Raw genomic sequence first — 15,527 nt, 5'->3', positions numbered from 1 at the left:
GCTGTGCCCGGAACACACCGGCCTCCCTCCTCCCCCGCCTGCCCCTAGAGCAGGCCTGGACACGCCAACCGGCGGCTCTGCAGGGCTCAGACTATCCTCTGTGCTTGCTGCCCTGTGAGCCGCTCACCCCAGCGCACTGCTGCTGGGTTCCGGTAGTCACCACATCTTCATCAGCTCTTTCTCCAAGCCCCTCAGCCATCGAACACACTGACGTGCCAAAGGACTGCCCTTTGTAGTGTCAGTTTTGCCAGCTATCTCTGCATCCACAAATAGCCGTACCTTGGATTCATCAGGAGTTTTAGACTAAGCGTCAGTCAAATAGTTAACATTAAACTGTCATTAGGAAAAAAAATAACACAAATAACCCCATTCCCTTCTTTCACAGCCTGCTGACACAGAATAGTAAAGCTGCTTCCTTGAATTTGGGTCAGTAAAAGCAGTGATGAACGTGCTTCGGGATCAGGACATGGCCGGGGCCGTGAGAGCACAGGGAAAAGGACTCGGGGTTGAGCTGTCCTTGATCCTCACACTACAATTATTCCTCCATTTCCCTCCTCCTCCTCAGGCTCCTGCCTCTTCCAAGAAGAAAACCACATGGAAGACCCATTCTCCAGAAGGATGACTCGTCATGGGATTTAAAAACAAGACAGGACTTTTCCACAGTACTCACACATTAAACAGCCCATCTCTGCCTAGGTTTTTCCTGCCCTTAAAATTGGAGCTCTAGAGCCAAAGTCTTCCTGATGCAGAAATTAGGCCCAATTGTTAAAAATAGGTTAGAAACTGTTGTTGAAGTTTTTGTCACTATGAGACAAAGTTTAAATGACATTTAAGATTTAAATATCCACAAACAAGTGCTTGAATGAACAACACATATTCCTCACAGACAAATCACTCCATTCTGTGATGCTCTAATCTTAAACAAAATATTTACCAGTCCTCTGCTTTCACCTTCCATAATACTTCTCCAGCCAGCTACAGCTCCAGAGTTAAAGATTTATGCTTGTGTTTCTTCCCCAGGTGCACCTATTTATATCATCTAAAAGCTCACAGGTTTCTTCATTGAGGCTTCCTCAATGAAGAATGACAGTTAAAAGGAAAAGGTTTCTGTATTTTTTAAGAAGCTATTACTGGATGTAAGCCCAAATTTGGGGTTTTTTTTTTGAAAGCAAGTTTTAAGTAATACTTTTAATTCCTTTTCTTCTTATAACTTTGCAGACAATTCTAACTTCTAAACAATTGTGCCGTTCCCTTTACATCCCTGCAAGGTCTGCAGTGTTTTACAAACAAGGGCATTGTTTGTGATAACTCATATGCACTAGAAAATTACATTAATTTATCCTTTGCTGTTTTAGAAGTATCACAGCAATTTAAACCTTGATCCTGCAGTCAGGGAAGGCAGTTCTTGGGGAAGTCAGTTTTCCCTCTGAGTTGCCATCTGCACTAAGCAGGACTATTCTCAGTTTCACTTTTAATTCTCCCACAGCTGACTCAGACACAATTCCCTGGAGGAAGCTGAGCAGCTCATGAGCACTTGAGTCAACACCAGAGTCCTCACAAGCCCTGCTCATGTTAAACTCAGATTTTGCCAGTGGGCTCAACCAAAACTCCTCAGAAGCTGACACTGCTGGGCTCTTGGACACTGAGTTCTTAAATCCCAGCAAGTTCCCAAATCTGGTATTCCTTCACCTGCAGAGCCCCATCTGGCAGGAGTTCTGAAAGGCTCCACTGAAAGCCCCAAAACAGCACAAAATGCAACTTTCTGAGTCTTGAGGAGGTTGTGTTAGGAAGCCAATATCACCCACTGCCACCAAGCCATGTGTGCTGTGAAGTCAGTGTGTTTATGAAGTTGTATCTGAGTTTTTGAGTGTTTTACCCAATGCTGACAGACACTGACCTTGTGTACGTGAGTTTCTTTATCTGCTTTGAAACTATCAACAGGTCCTACACTGCTGAACATCTTAACAAGCAGGTTTCTCACTGTACACAGCTATGGACTCATTTCTAAGGAAAGGAGGTATTTCACTAATGGTAAAGCAGCTCAGACATCCAGAGTCTGATAAAAAATGATCCCACCATGGATGTAATTCTCAAGTCACAGTAGTAAAGACTTGGTTCTTGTTCTACACAGCTGCCTGTGAGGCTAAGACCCCATACTGTATTTTTGTGAGTCTTTAATACTGTAAGATGGTAGGGTAATCAAAATATAAATTTAATGGTGTCCAGCCAGAAATTAGCAAAGGGATTTGGAAACAGTCTTTAGTCAACAGTAAATATCTCTCCTTTATATCAGAGATCTGTCTTTAGCAGCATAATTTCCACATGTTCCATCTGATCAGTTCCTGAATTTCTGTGGACATTTTTCAGCATCAAAAGGTAGAATCTTATTCAGTGTGTGGGGCCAATGGTTCCTCTCACTGGCATTGCCAGTGATTACTAAACTGTGCTTGGACAACATTTGACAGAATTCTTACAAAATACTCCCCAGTGCTGCACCACTTTGTACTATCACTGCCTTTGCTGAGTACACCTCTATCCTCAATCTTAGCACATAATGCCTTTAATTCACATGAAGAATTGAAGGCAATCTGATAAAGAGCTGCTCATCCTTTGGCCAGTGCTGCCCCCCAAGCCTTGCTGGCTCCCCTTCCCTTGTCTCTCCATGTTCCCAGACTGGTAGGTGGAATGCACACAATCAATTGGAGGGGGCTTAGTGGAGAGCAGATTCATGATTATTCTCCAAAGAGATGCCTGGAGTTTGTTTTCAAGCTTCAAAGAAATTCTCATCTTGTCCTGAAAAACCACAAAAGACTGTTTACAGAAAGCAGGGACTCTTAGCTGAAAGGAGAGACAGAATCAGGAAATTTTATAAGTTATGACTCTAGAGCAGGGCACACACAAAAGATTTAGTCACTTCAAACATACACTAGTCTTTATCTGAGGCAGCACTCAAGGCTTCTCTGTCTCTCTCATTTTTTTTTTCTTTCTTTACTGAAGTCCTGTTTTTATTTTCTGTAATGGTTTAGTGACAAGATCAAGCAGTCACAGGTTTCTGTGAGAACTGAGGAAGTACAAGCATAGTTTTGTTCATATTTCTTGAACACATTGTTCAAGACATATGAGCAATATGTCTTGTTACGTGAGGATCAGACACAGGGGAAAGTGAAGCCATGAATTTGGACTCAGACTTTTAGGGGATGGAAGAGAGAATATGTTTTGACTAAAATGACAAGGGTTGTTCTCCCCAGTGGAAGAATGAATGGAGAGAATGTGGCAATTCTCTGAACACTGAAAATTTCTGAGTTGGGCTCTATGTTTTTGCATCCCTAGACTCCTTGCTAGCTTGGATTTTAAAAACCTTAATAATTTTTATTTCTCTGCATTCAGATTTCTGCATCATCCCCACTGGACTCCAAATTATATTGCCTCCCTCTTTCACTCTCCAAGTCTATGCACTGCTTTGTCTTTCCAAATGCTGTTTTACATGTTGCAATTAGATTAAGGGCTTGCCTGCACAGGAAAGTTACACTACTATTAATTTGCAGTTTGCTTTAGAGAAATTAAGTTAAACCTGGGCAAAAAGCCACGTGGAGTCCCTGGTAGTCCTCTGCAGGAATACAAATGGCTTATTTCAGGTTAGATCAGGTCAATTAGGAGCAGGAAGAACTTGCAAAGCAGTACGTTTTCCTACATCAGAACAAAGAGAGTCCAGCAGCTCCTTCTGCAGGTTGCAACCTCCAAATGGGAAGAAAGGCTGGGGGGATGGTCCTGATCTCTGCAGGAGCCCCAGTCTGCTGGACAAGGGTAGCACAGCACCAGGTGACTGCTGCTCTTGCTGCTCTGCCTCGGGCTGTGGAGCAGCTCTTGCCCACTGCGGCTTTTTCCCTACTAGGACAGCCCAATCCACAGCACTCACAGAACAGAAGTAGGAACTGCTGCCTCCGTGCAAGATATTTCCTTCCACTCTGTTCATGTAGCTATTAAAAACTGAGTCCTTTGCAAAAAAAAAAAAAAAATCCTTATGATGTTGTTCAATATGGCAAAGCCATGAGTATCCATCTACTGCCCCTCTTTGAGTGAATGCCTGGAGTTAACTATTGGTTTACAAGTAGATTGTAACTTTATGAGTATGCCTTTCTCTTGTAGGCAAGCCCAAAAAAGAGAAGGTGAAGACAAAAGAAGAGAAACTCATAGCAGCAAGAAGAAAGAAAAGAGGCACATCAGTAAATCTTGGATTCACATTCTCATTGTGAACTGGTTTGAACTAGTAAGCTCTTAATTGCCTAAATCAAAATAGGCACCTAGTCAAGATGGCTCCTACATTAATCAGCATCAGTTCTACTTTGAAGGAGGCACTAATGTTTCTCATTTCAGTTTCTGTAAGCCTTTTCTAATTACCATTTCTAAATACCAAGTGCAACTTCTATGTTATGTAACATAGATGTAACATTAGAGTCTTCTTTGAAAGCCCTTCAGAGCCTCACTGACCAAGTACCACCTGCTAGCACTCTCCCCTCTGGTGTGCAGGGGTTTGACTTCAGCTGCCAGCTGTGAGCACCTGGCAAGGTCTGACCCTTGCAGATGGTGGTTGTGCAGTGTGCTGCAGCTGCCAGGAGTGCTTGGGTTGAGAGAGTGGCCTCAGCCATCTGAGGAATGCCCAGTGTTGCTCCTTAGTGAGAGGGTGACTGACAGCTCAGAAATGCCTGTCAGGGCAGGATTGTCAGGGTCCTGAGGACACCCCCAGCTCCCCACAGCCCTGCCAGGAACTGAAAGGACAAACCATGAAGCCCATGAGGCAAAGCCAACACTGGTCTTTGGGAGAAAGGGGAAAGAAGGTCCCTCTTCCCATTTTCCTCCCAGATGCTGCAGTGTTGTTTCTGTCATTTGGCAGGGAAAGGATCACCAGCAAGGGAATGGGGGTGGTGTAGGGACTTGTAATACAAAGGTTGGTGGCCTGAGTTAATGTCACCAGGTTAGCAGGTCATCAAGACCACAGGGCATTGACCTGCTGTCTCTCAGGGCATTCAGATGTGGAAAAAACGTGATTAGTCCTGACGACTGCCAGAGCTGAGACAGGTGGAGATACTGACAGTTTCAAAGAGCTACAAAAAGATATCCAAACCCTGTGCATAGTCACCAATCCCAGAATAATCCAGGACTTCAGAGCTGGCATCCCTTGAGTTCTCTATGGTATCACACAGATCCTGGATCCATTACCTAGGCACAAACTTCATATTGCCTGAATTTTTGGTTAAATGGCTTAAACATGCTGGCCTGGTGCCTGGTGGCTGCTCTTGTGAGTGTGAGAATAGGTATATGTCTGAGTGAAACCTGTTTTGTTTCTGGTTTTATTTTAAATTAAATCACTTTCTTCCCCTTTCCCCCTCATCGCCACCTCTCCTAATGTTTTCCACCTTGTTTATACCATGTTGGAGGAGTGTTTCCTATAGAGGAACAAGGAGTAGTAAAGAGGAGCACCCAGAAGCATAATCTTTCAGATGGCAGCAGAAAAAGAATCTACCATCTAAAAGGCAGGTTTTATTTAAAAATCTACTGTCAGGAGAAAAGTCTCTCTTTTTCTGGATGGGTCTTCAAAGGCCACCCTGTCCCCCTTGCTGGCTTTGGTCAGCAGTGCAGGTCACACAGCTGGAGCTCTGGCCCACTCCCTTGTAAGAGGCTTAGCTCAGGCTTCAGTGTGCCTATTTCAACCTTTCCACTTAAATAATTAAAGATAAAGGGTTTTGGAGACATCTAGTCCATCACACTGCCTTAAGACTAAATATATCCATCCACTCTGGGTGGATGCTCCTCAGACTGGATCTCCAGAATACCAACTGCATCCCCAAACTGGGGGAGGGCTCCCAGCCCTGACTGGCTTCTCCTGAGGGGCAGGACCCCAGGATGCTGGCACATCACCACAGCCACTGCTCCCCAGCTGTGAGGAAGGAACCCCTGCTTCATGCTGAGACTGAAAAGCTGCTTAGTGAGCCAAGGGCTCCCAGCTCCTTTCAGACACCCACGGACACGGTGGAGCTGTAACCCTCCCACCCCTTTCCAAGGCAGGCAGCTCAGTGCCTGCAGTGAGGTGGGAGCTGCTGCTGCCTCTCTGGGAGACAGCAGCTCCTGGTGGCTTCCCCGTGCTCTAAAAGATGGGAAAATGCTGCTGTTCAGCTGTGAGCAGTGGCTGCACAGATTGTTGTATGTCACCTCACTGTGGGGTAACTTAAGTCTCCATAGTAAACAGGAAGAATAGTTTATTTCCTTCCTCTTTGCAGTTGCTTTTTATGTATTTGTATGCTGCTATTTTGTCCCTCTTCAGACTTTGCTTCTTGAGACAGAATTGTTTTTCATTGTGCCTTACAGTTTATGTCTTCTGAACTTCTTGTAGAGCAGCAGTTTAGCATTTCAATGAATGTAGTGTTTATGGAATGATCTGGACTGACAGGCATAGAAATGGAGACTTATGTCTTCACAGATTAGATGCCACAGTGGTAGGAGGAGTGAGAACTCCATGCCTACCTTGTGATCTGGAACATCTCTAGAGGCAAGAATAGGATGTAATGATGAAATCCATCAAGGTGGCTCAGGTTTCCTCTTTAATCAGTAGCCTCTAGGCTGTTTCAGGCTGCTAGCATTCATTTGTGCCAGATGTGCTGGTGGCTTTGTGATATGGACAAACCATTGCATAGCAAGGAGCTGTGTTAACCAACTCATTTCACATAAACTGCTGGCCTTGTGAGGGCAGAACACTCAGGCAGAGTTCATCTCTGGCCACAGGAAAGGCTCTGCAGCCAAGCCAGTCACCTCCAGCCCCTGATATAGCCACAGCAAGAAAAGACACTGAGGTCATGAATCATCTCATCCTAAGGTAGATATTTAAAATAGATGAGATAAGACATACCTTTAAATTGCCTACAGGGCAACAGGCTCAGATGCATTGATAGACACAGAAGACATCTAAAAGTAGGTGAGCTAAGTCTCTCTCACCTGTGGAGTCAACCCAGTGACACACAGGTCAAAAGCTGTACTTCCCATGGTGAACCTTCAGAGCACATCTTCTGCCTTTCTGAATTTACAGCCACCTCCAAACAACCAGCTGAGAGAATTATGAGGGTCTTCCAACAAGTGGCTAAATATTTTCACTGATTTTCAGAAACAAAATTTATTACATTCTTCTTTTTTAGTTTAGTGTGTAAATAGTAATTTTCTAGAACAGGAATAGCTGCTTTTTGACTTCTGCTCATGAAAAGCAAATGCTTGGATTAGGAAGCACAGATATTCATCATGGCTATAATAATGATATTCTGTAGAGGGGAATTTTTATGTTAATTCATCTGATACAGTTGAACTGTAAAGATTTATCTTGCAGATTTTTTGGCAAACAGGAACTTCAAAACAATGGCTTTTTACTCCCACAGCATTTTTCCCCCTTCTCTCATTTTTGTTCTTTAGCTAATAGTTCATTAATAAGGGAAAAGATTTTTTTGATACCATAGCACATCTTCTGACCCATTTCAGTGCGAGTGCATATATAACCACTTGTTTGTTTGCACTTCTACAGGTGTTGCTGCTGTGCAGATATGGGCTGTGGTTAAATTTCATAATGGAAAATCTGACAGGCAGTTAACTAATCCATGAGTCATATTTCGTAATAGCCTAAAGGTCTCTGATGTTCAACCTTCATTTGATACCCTTGCCAGCAGGCAGTTTATACATAACCCATCTGAAGAACATTCTTTATATAGATGGCTGCATGCTGCCCTTTTATACCTGCAAGGATGGGCACTGCACTCCCTGAGCCAGGGGAATCTGCTCTGCCTGTCTGTGAACGGGGCTGAAGAGCTGCACTGCTCGGGCCTCACTGGGGAATGGCAGCAGAGGGAATCTCCCTGTTAGTCTGAGCCTCCTGCAGGGCCTGCCTGAAAGGTGGGGACAGGGGTGGGGAGTTGGATTTGGACTCCACTCACCCTGACTGGACTTCTGATTGGAACAACTCCAGTAGTACAAGTAGCAGTGCAACTTCCAGCACTAACAACTCTGCTGATTTCACCTGTGTGTGGCTCACTTCCTCTTGAGGCAGGAGAGACAGAGAATGAGACATCCTTTTGTCAGACCATCCAAATGGGGATCCCTCCATTGCTGACAGCAGCAGAGTCCAGCCAGCATTACCAATGCTCCAAAAGGAGCACCAAAGTGGAGCAGGCTCACCTGGAGAATCATCCCCTTTATTTTCTAGCCAAAGGGTGAAAAAGCAACACAGTGCTTACAAGGGGACCATAACGTTGGCTTTCAGGACTTCTCAAGTCTCAAAGGCAGCAAAGGATGTTGGCATTGCTGCTGTTTTTGAAGCTAAAATAAGGCAGACACATGACTTCAGTAACTGCATGTGAAGTTTACATACTGTGACTCATCGTAATAAAGAAACCTAAACAAAACCCCAGTGTGTCATTGAAGCTGGAATATGTTTTCCATACTAAATTCTTTCAGGTTTGCTTTGGCTTCTTTTTTACAGATGTAGAACAGTGGAGTATCTCAGGGATATTAGCTCTTTGCTGTTGCAGGACAGAAAGTTCTGGTCTTTATGAATGGACCTATACAAAACACAGGAGAAGGTTATCTTATTTTTTAAACCCTCTGGCACAACAACTTTTAGAGCAGTGCCAAATGCTGGACAAGAGCAGCTGAGAAGACAAATGGAAAGAAGAAAGCAGAGAAAGAAGAGTTGCATCCCAAGATTTAGCAGGCTGTCTCTTTAAGAAGCTCTGCCATTTCCAAATAACAATTTTATAATTGTCTGTAGGATAGCAGCAGGCACCAGGAGTGATGTATATGTAGCATGTGAGTTGCCTGCTGTATATGGAAAAGTGCCTAGGGAGGGACTGGCACAGTGGGAGGGGGAGCATGGCCAGGCTGGCTGCAGGCACCAGTGAGGAGGTTTGTCATCCTGCTGAGTCAGCAGGAGACACAGCACCTCCAACAGGGCTCTTCCCTGCTGGGTGTTCAGCGTTAGGCAGCTGAAGTTACATGGTAGGAGCCTATAATGACAGGCTCATGTGCATGCTCATTTATGCAGGGAATTCATTTTGCATGGATGGTCTGGATTACCAGCTCCAGGTCTCTTCATCTGGAGTAAAGCTGGCACTGGACTGGGCAAGGCTCACTGGGGCTGTTCCTCAGGGCTCTCCTTGCAGCCCTTCTCAAGCCAATGCAGAAGGTAAGAAAACCCCAAGAGGTTTCAGCTGGATTCAGGTTCATTACAGAGGGGCAATGAACCTGAATCCAGCTGAAACCTTTGTGTGGGTTTCAGAGTGTTTTGGAATCTGAGAAGGGAGCTGCTAAAAAGGGGTCAGGAGAAGGGAAAGGATTACACTGCAGATGTTTCTGCCCCACTGTCAGCAGTTCTACCTCTTCACCCACCTCTGCCTTCCACTCTCATTGGAACGGATTCTTGGCTGGTATTTTAATGGTGTGAATTCCTATTTATCAGCGCATGAAAATAGTTGATACTTCTTATTGTACAGGTCCAGTTGTACGAGTTTCTGTCTAGTCAGTCACAAAATTTCTGGCATCTAGGACTATTCCAATGAGCAGGAAGAGTTAGGGTTTTTCCGTCTTTGCAAATAACTTCTCAAGAAGTCATCACCAAAAGTTGCATAAACACACAGTTATCCCAGTCACACTCCAGGCCAAATGACAGTACAGCTAGAATCAGAAAGTCAAGGGAGTTTTCTGCTGAGTGGTACTGATTAAATGAGTAGTACTGAGATAAACCTGGCAGAATCAGTGTGGTTTAAACTCTAGACCTTTAGCCTTAGAGAACTTTCCATCCTGTTCAACCGCTCCCTTGTTCCACCAGCTCAGGCCCCAGCCTCACAGTGCCAGCCTTATCAAAGATTTTTGTTGCTGTCACTTAGGGTCTCAGCAAGAGGAAGTCCCAGCTGTACAAATCCCACTGGCAGGACAGGGCTGCTGACACAAATGCAATATAATAAAATGCAGTGAAGAGTTGTGTAACTCTTGTCTGAGGATCTGAGGGACTCCTCTCCCAGTCTGCCCCTCCGTACCCACTGAGCTATCACCTCCATCATGACATTGGATCATGATATACATAACAAATGTCTGGTTTGTATCATTGGTTATGATTTACATAACAAATTTCAGGATACAGGAACTCTGTTGTATGCCTGTTCTAAAATGTGCTGAACTCTTGCTTTGGCTGATTTGTCTTTTAATTTTTTTTTTCAAAGTCATCTTAATATCAGAAGAGAATTTTAAATTTTGTCCAGATTTCCACTTTTTAATTGCAGTATTGGCTGTAATGAAACTTTAAAATACAGGGACATCGCTACCTGACATTTTTTGTCTCTTTTCCAAACAATATCTGGAACCTAAAATTAATAAAAGGAGATACACCTTTTCAGTTCTTTGTTTAGCTCCTCTGGCTTGTTTTCAGCTTTTTACAGTGCTTTCCAGGCTCTCAGTTTCACCTCCCTATTTTTTGGTTCCCTGAGTTCATATGGTGTCTTTGATGCTGCAAAAGGGCAAGGTAAAGCACCAGAGAGAAAGGTAAAGTACTGTGATAAAAGGACAGGCATCACCCCAGGGATTCATGTACTGAAACATCTTTAAAATTCTTCTTAAAAACAGGCTAGTGGGAAGCTGACAGTGTCCTTTTAAGGACAGTTTATGTTAAGAAATCCTGCTTAGTCTTATGAGCAAGTTTTGGCTGAGCACAAGTGCTAATGACTTTTTGAAATGAAAAACATTTCTAAAGATAAAAATAGCTAGTACTGAAATCTCTCACAGTCATTACTTACAATTTCTGTGTAATCCCTTGTCCAGATTTATAATGGTTGCTTGCCATGCCAGCAGAACTTACAACTTTGTGGATTTGTCTTTAATGTTGTAATTGAAACCAGGATGATTTTCATGGGCCCCAAATAATTTGTAATTCTTGTGAGAGCTCTGTCTTTTAAATGGCCTTACATAAGATGTAACCTTCACTGACCTAAGCATGCATACACAGTTTTCTTAATGCTCATTGATGTTTTCATCAAGGAATTGTATACTTTGGGATTATTTCAACCTGATGTGTTTAAGAACAATTTTTCCAGCCTTTCTCAAGAATTTATAATGCATTTAAGTTATCTTGAAGTAAAATGCTCCTTTTTCTTCTGATGTGTGCCTCCAAATAGCTTGTCTCCCTTAGTCCTCTATGAGAGTTAAAGACATGCCCTTGAACGGTCCTTTCATTCCTCTAGAGCAACATTTTCCATTTTACTGCCCACCATTTTCCATTTTACTGGTCACATATGCTGGGGACCTGCATGTGACTCCCCAGCATTTCCAGAGCTGTGCAGTCTGAAGGCCAGAACCTTCTCATTCCCCCTAATTATGGAATCATTATGCAGTATAAGCCCCAAAATCTGATCTCCTACTAGTTCTCCATATTTGTTGGAGGGGTGGATGTTCCTTATCATACAAAGAAAAGGCCAGACTGGCATCACTCACACACTCAGCAGGGCAGAATTGTGTTACAGCAACAGTGAGTGAGGGGCAGTTCTATGGGATGGATACAGGGCTGGGTCCTCAAATGTGAATTTCTTCTTACTGGAACACACAGCTATTTTTGAAGCCTGAAATTTCATTAACAGGATTCCTCTACGGATACCTTGTCCTTTTAGCTTGTCCTTAAAGCTCTTGTTGGGGGAATATCTCCTGTTAGGTGTTTTGAGCCTTGGACCTGCTTGTGCCTGGTAGTATTAATAACCCGGGGCAGGGAATGTTTATGTAGCACTAAGCAGTATGGCAGCAATCAGTAAATAATGAAATAAATTGAAGGCTTTGTTTCTGTTTAAATACTGTGTTTGCCTTCTGTGGATACAGACCTGGATCCTGCTCAACGACCTCATTTGGGTGAAACTGGATATTGCATCACTGTTATTCCAGCTCCTTTAATGTATGGCAACTGTACAGACAATGCACTGCCTAATGAAGAACTCAGAGTCCCACTTCTAAATACTTTTTAAAAAAGCCAAAATCCATGGAACCTGCACTAAAAATATCCATCAGGATTTGATACAAATACACAATTTATGGAGAAAAGACAAGAAGCAATTATGTCCAAATCAACATTTACAGCATACAAGGACCATTAGGGTCCAAATTCTCTGCTCCAAGCCAGAATTCCAGACATGCACTGAAAATGCCAGGGCTGAGAAGTTACTCTGGCTGCCAAGGAGGGGATGCCCAAGCATTTGAGAACCAACACAGAATTAGAAATGTGAAGAAAACCCCCACTATTTAACTGCTTTAAAGCAAAGAGCAGAGAACAATTGGGAAGACCAGAGTGATTGCATTCTGTGATCTTGGCTTTGCAGACCACACAGGTGCAGAGGCCAAGGAGGATGGGTGCTGTAGGCAGGAGCTTTGTGTTTCCCTCAGAACAGCCTGGAAGCTGCTCAGGAATCCCAGCACTCAGGACACATCTCAGAGAAGTCAATCTGCGGTCGACTGTGCCTCGCTCTCGTATGTTTTTAATAGAACATTTAAAATAATTTCAAGATTGAGGCATGCACAAGTTAAACTTTGAGTAGAAGCTGAAGAACAAATAGAGCCATGCTAAATTGGTTTCTGGTACAGCCTGACAATATATTCAAGATGCTACCTAATCCCAAGTGATCCCATAAAAAGTAATCTCCTACCACCAAGTCAGTCTTAAATTTGTAGGTGAGGTTACTACAGTCTCAGCCTGATTGAATCTCTTTTCCATCAGGAATTGGCAAAGCCAAGAAATTCTTTATGGCTAAATTAGTCATATTTTATGTGTGATATCTGTAATTCTCTATTTTGTATATAAAATATAAGCAAATATAATCTCTATGAATGTGTAACCATGCATTTATTGTGGAATAATAACACTTCTATTAACTGAAAGGTTATTACTATTTGTCCATAGCTTTGTTAATGCAAAGTAAGCTGCACTAAGGTGTGGAATCCTCCGGGTCTTGAGATGGGCCAAAAGATAAGAAAGGACAAAATTCAACTCCAACAACCAGTGAACAAGGAGTTAAGGTACTAGAATCTGAAGCCTGTACAAATCCAGAGTTAAAAACCGCTGCCAATTCTGGAATGGAAATTAAAGCCTGCTTCTACCACCAGGAAGTGACAGCAGCCAGGGGAAAAAAGGGAAGGGATGAAGGAACAGTGAGGTGAGAGACAAGGGCTAAAAGACCAGTGGGGTGAAAGGTGAATTCAGCATCCTCAGGTGGAGGCTGAATGCCCTGTGAGTCCTGGCAGTGCATCAGAAGGGGTGATATCCAGCAGAGCACTGGTCACAGCCGTGCAGGGGAGCAGCCTGGGCAGGTTGGGATGTGCAGCTGGAGCAGTGTCTGCTGCCTGCTCTGTGCCACAGCTGAGGGGCTGCAGGGCAGTGCCTTGTGCCAGCAGTGACCTGAGCAGCCTGTGCTCAGTGTGAAAAATGCATATCTCATGATTGGCTTTTTGCAAATATTAAAATGAATATTATATGTGTTATGTTAGAAGGTAATGCTGTATTAATTCTCTTAAGTTATGTGTTAAATATGGTTTCAGGTTATAACAAAATGTTAAAATAGAAACTATGCTATGTAAGATACTTTTTTTTTTTCTAAAGAAAGGACTCACACTGAGATAGCAGCCACAGCACACCTAAATCTTTCAGAGAAAGAGAATTTATTGCTCCATTATCAGGAGAAACAAACTTCTTCCCGCCTCACTCAGGCAGGATAATGCTGTTAGGATAAAGAGGAAGAAGCTGAGGATGACCAGACAGAATCCTTTGTTTGAATGGAATTTATGCATCATGTATGAGGTGTATGAATATGCAACAGGTTATTGCTTTTAAGGGTTAATCCTCTGTTAACGTGGGTCCTTTTTCGGGCTTATCATGCCCAGAAAGGGGTACCCAGGTAACTCTTTGTTTCTATTATCTCATATTGTCCTAATCCAAATTGTCCAAATTATTATTACTCTAATTGCATTACCATTTTTATAACCATTTTATTACTATTAAACGTTTAAAATCTTAAAGACGAGTGCTTGGTGCTTTTCCCACTCAGGGCAGGAGCAGCACGGCTGTGCCTGCCCCCCAGCTGCCTTGGTGTGTGGGGCAGGGCAGGACTCGCTGTGCAGAGGGGAGAAGCAGATGCCGCTTTGCATGTCTGGGCTGGTGAGAATTCATCAGGCTCTGCTGTGGCTGAACGGGAGCCAGGTGCAGCGTACAAGTAACTCCTGTTTGCTGTGCCTGACCTAAATCCCAGTGTTGCTTTGTCAGGTTTGAAGCAACACGTGTTCCGTTTGCCTCCTGTGTGCTGGGGCTGCTGCAGCCTGGGTGTTAGCGCTGGGAACACGATGATTCAGTCACAAACTATGAGGGCTGTCCGGGGACACGGAGCCTTGCTGTGTATTTGGTGGTGGTCAAAGGTTTCAGTTCACATCAAGAGAATTCTTATCTGGAAAGTTTCAAAGGGCTAAATATAGACCAGGCTCACATGCTAGATGGCAGTGAGGCTCTGCAGGCAACCCCACTTCCCTGCTAACAGCGCTCCTGGGGATATCATGCCTTGTTTGGCTGTTTGTTTGTTTATTAAATAGTTGTTTTTCAGGATCGACATCAATCAGAGCCCAGCCCTGCAACTCAACTGTTTCCCTCTCCTTGGCAAAGGGCCCCCAGCAAGAATGCACAGCCAGCACAAGTACTGAGCTGCCCCCAAATCCTTCACTCTCACTCCTGCTGGCCTGGAGGAAGACAGGAGTGTCTCACAAGAGGTCTTGAGCTGGTAAGATAAACATCTGCTATTTGAGACTGTGCCTGAAACCACCACATTGCCATGAATGACATGTTTTCAATAGCAGGAAGCCAGGAATTACTCAATAGGAAGACTGAGGACTGGCAGCCCTTCTGTGATTGCTGCCTCTGGCTGGGGCACGAGGGAAGCCCTCCTGGTGGGATACCTGTGTGATCACCAGATCCCACTCACTGCAGATCCCATGGCCACACTGAGCAAATGCACACCACCACAGATGATCCGAGGTGCTTTCCTCAGTGGAAGGACAGCCTTGGTGTTGGAGGCAGAGAGGGTGAAGGTGTCATCAGTGAGAGATGAGAAGACTACAGCCAACTGAGGTTGTTGCTGTGTAAAAATCCACTAGGACCCCAATCACTGCATGGGAGATTTTTCCAATCAGTGAAGACAATTTCAAAGATCCACATTTGAACTCTAACCAAACAAGCAATTGAATAAAAAATAAGCAGTCATGAAAAAGAAAATCTCTGCTTACAGATTTCAAGAGGATGTGGCAAAGGTGAATTTATGAGAACACAGAATAGCCTACACCTATAAGCAGTTTTTGGCTTTAATTGGACAGCACTGCTGCCCTGCTGGGGGGTTTCCAGGGCCCTGAGTGCATAATAGCCCTTAGGAACCCAATCTGGGACCCCCATCCCAGCAGCTTCTGGCTCTGGAGCATGGCAGGGAGGGCACTGC

The sequence above is a fragment of the Molothrus aeneus genome, chromosome 2, assembly GCF_037042795.1.
Source record: "Molothrus aeneus isolate 106 chromosome 2, BPBGC_Maene_1.0, whole genome shotgun sequence".
In the NCBI taxonomy this organism is placed as follows: domain Eukaryota; kingdom Metazoa; phylum Chordata; class Aves; order Passeriformes; family Icteridae; genus Molothrus; species Molothrus aeneus.
Note: the sequence above shows the minus strand (reverse complement) of the source record.